At 29.0% G+C, this 8,651-nt stretch overlaps 1 non-coding gene across 1 annotated transcript; it reads left to right on the forward strand.

Annotated features, from left to right (window-relative positions):
* Positions 1-6,694: 6,694 nt before the first annotated feature.
* Positions 6,695-6,767, forward strand: Trnar-acg. The gene has a single exon. It is a non-coding gene; the product is annotated as a tRNA-Arg (tRNA).
* The last annotated feature ends 1,884 nt before the right edge of the window (positions 6,768-8,651 follow it).

Genomic DNA, 8,651 nt, shown 5'->3' on the forward strand with positions numbered 1-8,651 from the left:
CCCTAAATTCGGGGGCCCGAAAGCGTTGCTTCCAGTTGCTTCCCTGTAGTTACGCCACTGATGGCATATGTACATATGTATACCTGATCGTAAGAAAAATATTTTTTTTTTTTCAGTTGTATAAATTTGTATTTCCATGTATTCATAAAATATATATTAATTTTACCCCCCCGCCACTCTTCATTTAACTGTCAGTAACTTTAATATAAAATCCCATACCGAATGTACGCCTTATTGGGCCGGAAACAACAATGGTTGCCTTTGTATTAAATACAAAAATAAAACTTAAATATTATAGAAAAAAAAAAAAAATTTCAAATACAACACTGTAAGCTATTAAAACAACAACAAGCAATAACAACAAAACTGCAGTTGTGCTTCCCTGCAACAATGCAAGCTTAAAAGATCAGCCAAGGTCATAACAACAACAATAGCTACAAATAGCAACAGCAACAACAACAAAATCGCAACAATGTGTTGATGATCAGTTCAAGCTTGAAAACTGCGTATATATAGTTTTGTTGTTGTTGTTATTGTTTGTTAGCTTTTCGCTAAACAATTTCTGCATGGCTGCACATAAAATTTATAAACAAAAACAACAAAGCAAAAAATAAAAAATAGCAACAACAAAGTAAATGTGTAATAACATAAATGATGGGATCATTCACCGGCTGAGAGACCTAATAAAAAATGTTTTACTATTGTACCGTACAGCCCGTATGAACCCGTACAGAATTGTACGCTATACTTAAAACGTGGGTATTATAAATTGCTTCGGAACAATACTGATTTCCCGGGTAGGTCTATTTACTAACGGATTTTAGTAAAGGCAACTATTCTAAAGAACTTTTTTCCATACACTATATGCTTCATATAGCTTACTTTTTTAGATATAGGGGTTTAAAGTTGGAAATCTCTGTTGTAACTTATTATCTCTTCTTACTCTTGTGTTGTCTTTACTCCCACAAGAACGCGATTGGTGCTTTTTATACATTATGAAGTATATGTGAATAAGTCAGGAACGAATATATTTTGATTTGATTTTTATGAAGAATATGTGAATACGTCAGGAACGAATACATTTTGATTGAATGAATGCATGCTTATAAAATCAGGTTTAACACCCACAATGATAGATATAAGTTATCATTAACTATATTATTACAAACAAATGAACAAATGAACTTTTTGCGTATAAATGTTCTGAATAACAGATTTACAATTAGGCTAGCAAAGAATAGATTTTGATTAAATGAGTGCTTAAATATAAAAGTGATTCTAATAACTAAAAAATAAGACAGAAAAACGTTTTATATATCTTATCTCATTTTCCTTCTTGTTACTTGGAACTTTTTATATAAACAAATATAACGAATAATAAATGAATAAGCAAACGATGTATAGATTTTTTTGCAGAGAATGATTAGGTTTTAAAATCGAATTTAGTATAATGATAGACAAAAGTATATATAATATACTCTATACTATATGTATTAGCTTAGCAACGAATAGATTTTGAATAAGTAAATGCTTATATATAAAATAGATTTAACAACTGCAATAAGAAGTAGAAGAAGTTCTTTTATAAGTTATCTCATTATCTCTTCTTACCACCAGGCGGTTATTTTTTTATATTTACAAGGATTGAGATATGAATGAGCAACTCATATAAATTCTGATTGAGTGAGTGCTTATATAAGAAACTAACTAATTGATGAAGTAAATGCTTACATATAAAATCGGTTTTAAGAACTACAATAATAAATAGAAAAAGTTTTTATAATTATATTTACGATTATCTCTACCTTCTAGTGTGTTATCTACCATGCCACCAATCGATCAATAGATATGTGCTTTCTGAGCGTACAAACGTTGGGAATGGTATAGGAATAAGAAACTAAAAAATAGATTTTGATTAGATGAATGCTTAAAATCAGGTGTCGCACTTACAATAACAGATACGAGAAGCTTTGATATGTATTATCTCATTATCTCTTCATCCTTTATCCCAATAAGCAATTAGTACATTTTATGCATACAATAAGATGTGAATGAAATAGATTTCGAATAAGCGAATGCTTGAATATAAAAACTGACGCACAGTTGAAGCAGCTAACTATTTCCATAATGATTCACAACTGATATATTACTTAACCTATTTGAAATAAGTAAATCTTACTGTCTGAGTGTATGTCTATTCATTTCTTATAAAAATAAATTGATTAAATATATTAATAAAAACTGTCAAATTATTAAAGTTTAGATGAAAATCATTAAATACATTTGATTAATATTAGAAAAGCAATTATACTTTAATTGCTTCAATAAAAACTTAAGTGAAGATCTACAGAGAGATCCATTATCTCTACTTGCAATTTATTTATATAACAGATGCTATCAACACTTGCCATTTTTCTACTCTTTTTTCTATTTTTTTTTTTTATTTTAAAATAATAAACAACAACTAAAATAACTTAGCACTAGAAGGCCTGTTTGCAACGCCATGCTGTAATTGATTATTACGAGGGAAAATACAACACGAAATGCGGCTCCGGAGAACGACCTGAATACGATTTACCGGAAATCCCACCCGCCAGAACGAATTGCATTAAATATGCATTTGCGATCATTTCTGCATCGTTGCTTGTTAATGAAAGTTCAAGGAGATTCACGTTATTTATTTGTGATCAAAATATGCTGCCAAGCTTAATAATTATAGTTCAAAGCAGCGATTCTTAACGGAGAAACTGAAGACAACATATATAAGTTTCATAAATAATTTATTATTAATAAAACTAAGAGCAAAATGATTGTAAGAAACTAAATTTTTCGAATTCTTTTTAACAAATAAGTTGACCCCCAACACTTGTTAATATTACAGAATAAAATCATATCAGAACATCATGATATATCATAATATATAAATAATAATATATAATATATAAATCAATAGACACTTCACTTTTGATTGTACTACAATTAAGTAAACGGCAGGTTCGAGAAAGCATAAGCCCTATTTAGTTATATTTTTGTTAAGCACGATAGCACTAGTTCAATTATTGATGTCCATCCATCTGCTTGCTTATAAAATTAGGCAAAAGACTTATAATATGATAGCACTTCTAATACTCAAGTGCATGTGAAAAATTATGGACATGTCCATTTTTTAGCTGAGCCTATACATCAACAGGGACCTGGCTAAATATGTAAAACTGTCAGGTTGGTTTTCCTTTACTTAATGGGGGAGTCGTTACCTTTTTCGGCGTTGTCTGTTTACTGATTTAATCTATGTACGTACCAATGCTATTCCAGTGGTACCACAATGGCTCATTATTTGCGCTAAAGTGGGGTTTTTGAAAACAAAGCCGCCACACCAACCTACCTACCTGCCTATACATAAACATGGCAAGTCGATATAGAGGTGTAAATACTTCAAAGTGAAACTGTTGATAGCACTTAGGTTCTAACCTATGGAAATTAGACACCTATCCTGGTCGTAAAAAAATAATTGTCACTACACATAACAGATTTTCTGTACATTATTGCTAGACATGAGAGTTTGACCTACTACCACCTTAAACGCTATTGCAAGCCAAACACTATTAAGTTGTATTGTCAAGCACTCAAGATGACAAAACAAAGGTTTTTGGAGTTAACATTAATAATACAGTTTCCTTATAAAATAGTGTAGTACTTGAAGATGTAATCCGATTTAATTATCTAGCGAATTTTACCACAAATAGAGGGGGATTGTAAACGGACATTGATAAAGATAATGTAAAGACAAAACTAGCCTTCCAATGAAGTTGTACTCTTACTTACTGAACAATTCGAAAGTTAAGACATTTAACACCTAAGTCACATCAGTTCCACCATATGGACGTGACATATAGTTGACAACGGGAGCAATATTATACCCAGCTCTTAGAAAAACTCCAAAAATGAGATAACTAAAGTATAAAGTTAATATACTTCAAATGCTACCGAATATAAACTTCAATTTAAAGAAATCGAGAACGTTTTAGAACTTCAAGGAGAATTATTACATATATATTTATAGAGACATTTAACACCTAAGTCACATCAGTTCCACCATATGAACGTGACATATAGCTGACAACGGGAGCAATATTATACCCCGCTCTTAGAAAAATTCCAAATATCAAAATACTAAAATACCGAATATAACCTTCAAGTCAAAGAAATCAAGAACATTCTAGAGCTTATTACATACATATTATATATATATATATACATATATATTTATAGAGACATATTAAACATTTAATTTATTGAGAGCGTGAGGTTGTAATAAAGAAGGGTGGAACTTTTATGTGAATAACCTAACTTCTGACGTAACCCAAACAAAAATGTTATCTCAATTCAGTCTTAATTAACTACTAAGAAGTTCTTCCTTATTTCTCTGCTATGGAATGGTTCTAACAACAGAGTAATAATATGGCAATCCGCCCAATATAATAGCATCATTACAAATAAGTTGTCTGAGTACATTTCATGGTGCCTTTGTGTTCTTGTATGAGACTACTACTGACAACCACTCTGGGGATTTTTCACACAACATTCTATGGTGTTAATTATATTTAATAAAAAACTGTTACATTACTATGAAAAATATATATGACTGATTGAATTGCTGATCAATCTTAACAACAGACAAAACCCATTGATTGCAATTAAGTGATTACAAATCATTATTAAAGCACGATTTCCTGAATATATTTTTTCCCTCCCCGATAGACTTACTAGCACAGTTTTCATATAGTTTATGCAAATGCATTACTTAATTATAAAACTAAAGTTAATTTAAATTCAAATAAGTATTTAATTAATTCAACTAAGCGTTGCGGTAATTAAACTGTGTCATTCGCGTCTCGATGTCAATAAACTCACTTGTCTTGTTTTAAAATAATCATAATTTGTAGTTATTTGAATTAAGAGTCATTTGCATGCAGTGAAATATAATTATTATTAAAAATATCTACGACTGTACCGAGATAATTAAACATGCAAAAACGTATTAAAACCATTTTTATTGCACGAGTCAAAACTACATTTTCATTGTCATTCAAATTAGGCGAATGGGCGAGCGAGTGATTGGGGCGAATGACTGAACTTAACCCATTGAGAATGTAAAATGAGTTTTAGATAAGCGAACACTACAGTTAAATAATATATAAATTTAAACTAAAAAAATCTACTTTAAATATATACATAAAATGTCTATTAAAAGCAATGGAAATTACCGTATTGCACTTTAGACTTATGCAAGTGCAGAAACTGGTAATTACAAATGCAATGCACTAGTATACCGACCGATAAATTTATTTGCCAATATGTAGTTAAATACGATTTAAGAACTGCAACGAATTTGATATAAGAACACTCGTTTATTTTTATGACTACGTGATTATGTATAATAGCTTCATGGAAGCTATAGAACGCTCACACTAATATTAAAATAATTTCTGATAATTCTCTAAGAAAACTAGAAATCTCTATCTAGAGGCAACCATATTGTTAATTGACAACTAATTTATATTCAGTACTTTTCATTTTAATATAAATAAACTTACACTGTAACCCCTATTAGGCCCTAAGCGCCACTAGGAGAGAAGGATAGCAGTAATAACAAAGCAAAATAATTTGCTTGCTACATGCAATCAGTCAGTGTCCTACTCAACACTACTCAACAAGACGGTATATTAAATCGTTTACTTCAAAACTACCTCCCTCACTAACTTCCTCCTTCGTCAAGGTTTTGGTTTGCATTATCCAGCCAACGGATGATTTACTAAAGCATATGAGAATTATTATTTAAAATACAGCAAATATGTATGACATATATATATATGACATAATTTTAATATTACACATTTAACTGATATAGTATATTCAGACAATTTTAGTCATTTCTATAAAATTTTAAACTGTAGTCCCAGAATAATTATATGATAACTTACATACTAACTTTGTCCAGAAATAGAGATAGTGATGTGATAGCTCGTCTCGTAGAACTGCTTGAGAGTATATAAAGTCAAATATTTTACAAAAGTTTTCTGAAATCTCTATATTGTAAACATTATATATTGAACATTATATATAAACTATATTGAAACCTTTAATATGCAGTTATGAATGGAATAAAAATTACAATTGCAATAGATTTATGTTATTATAAATGTAATAAAGTAAACTACATCCTTATTTATATCTTCTTTGGGAGGTATTAATCATTCGTATACAGCTTATCTTCTTATCTATTACCCAGCACTCTATATGGTTGGATCTCTTCTAACATTGTCATAATAAAACATTTTTGTTGGATAAATCTTTTCAAATTATATACATATAAAATGAATAACAATATATACATAGATACTAACAATATAAACATACATTGAGCTAATCTAAAGCACTGTATTTCATTTTTTATAAGCCAACACAAAAATTTAAATTTTATTGTTAATTTTTTGTTTTCCATTTACAATACAAACGATCTTTTGTTTAAATCTTACACTCTCAGATAATAAAATTTGAAATAAATGAGATACTCGTATGTATCTAAGCATGGCGCATTAATTAAGTGATGACTTAAGTGATCAGTTTTTAATACGCACATGAATAAATTAAATACTTACGCATTTACCAGAACTACCGTCGAGATTTCGTAAGTGGTCCTGTGGCGCAATGGATAACGCGTCTGACTACGGATCAGAAGATTCCAGGTTCGACTCCTGGCAGGATCGAAGTTTTTTTTTAGATATATTCTGATTATTTTTAAAAAATGGTTAATATGTTTGGGTACATATATTTAGATATATATATATATATATTTAGATATATACATATGTTTAGATATATACATATGTTTAGATATATACATATGTTTAGATATATACATATGTTTAGATATATAGATATGTTTAGATATATATATATATTTGGATACACATACATATATTTAGGTATACATATATATTTAGGTATTTAGGTATATATTTAGATATACATATTTAGATATATATTTAGATATAGATATATATATTTAGGTATATATTAAGATATACATATTTCGATACATATATTTAAATAAATATATTTAGATATATATTTATATATATTTAGACATACATTTATACATATGTAGCTAACTCTTATAAGCAATTTTTTAGAACAAATTTGCAATACCAGTTAATTCAATTTCGATAGAACTCAACTCAACTCAAAATATTTGCTAAAATACATAAAGGTCTAACTGCTTTATAGCCTGCATGTATAAGGAAGCAATTGGAAAAAATTGGGGATACAATCAAAATTGTGCGCTAGGTTTATAAGCCTTCAGTTATACCAATATTTTCCGTTAGCTCACTTATCCAATTTTATGATTTAGACAATGAAATTGGTGGATATGGATTTAGACTTGATCTTGAGTGATTGTTACTACATATATATATCCAAAATAATTTGTATCTTTACTTGTAGTAATAAATCCATTTTTATAACAAAGTAAATTAAGTCATGACTGTCAAAAAAAAAAATAAATTCTTCTATAAATCAAATAATTTTTAATTTATAATATTGAAAAAATTTGTTGCCTGGCTACAGTTTGAAAAATAAAAATACAAAATTAATAGTCTAATTTGTTGGATCCAATAAATTTGGATCCAATATATAATGTATGCACCAGAGAGGTTACATCGTGTAAACGCCATGCGAGAGTTGGGAACTGAAGAAATCAGGAAAGACTATCCTGACTTATATCTAGAGTGCCAGAAACAATACTCAACAGAAGTTATGTTTATTCGTTATCGCATGAGAACAATATGTCGTGCTCATATTAATATTGTAAGAACCCGACGTCGAGATGGGTCAGATACAACTGACGTAGATAGGCTAGTCGAAGAAAATGCTTTAACTATTAATCGCTTAGAACAACTTGTCAACTTAGCCATCGAATCAACATTTAATGAAAGAAATAATGAACTGTTACTGGCAGTCGAGTGTCTTAAGAGTGAAAAGAAAATATTCACATCCTTTCTTGTTGGTCTCACCATTCTTGGTGGTTTATGGATATACCTAAGATAGATATAAAAACTCTAAAATAAATTTATTCACAAATTTTATGACTCTAACACAAATTTTCAAACTCTTTTTGCAAGATTTATACTTTACACGAATAGTACAGAGGATAGGTGCTAAGATAATAGAGCTTTTGTTCTCTGTAAAAATGAATAATATAAACTCAGTCGTCTCTTCCACTCAATTGGCAACAAAATATAGACTTCAAATACACAAAATATTTTATGTAATGCAATAAAATTATATCATTAATAGTCAAAACACTTGAATTTGTTTCAAAATATATTTTATTAAATTTAAATAAGTTTGAAAGCCGATATTGTCGTGATATATAGTAGTACTTGTAATCAGGCAGTCACATTATACTAATATGACTTAACAACTAAACCAGACTAGAGATAATACCTAACACTAACGCAGAGTTTTAATACCAAATATTTAAATTATCTTATAATTCGTAGCAATAAATAATTTTTTTTTGTTTGAGATCATCTTATTTAGTATGGGTTGCTGAGAAATGATCTGTATATTATAATCTATACTTCTTCAGA

This window comes from Teleopsis dalmanni, unplaced genomic scaffold, assembly GCF_002237135.1.
Source record: "Teleopsis dalmanni isolate 2A unplaced genomic scaffold, ASM223713v2 unscaffolded_contig_1274, whole genome shotgun sequence".
Taxonomy (NCBI): Eukaryota; Metazoa; Arthropoda; class Insecta; order Diptera; family Diopsidae; genus Teleopsis; species Teleopsis dalmanni.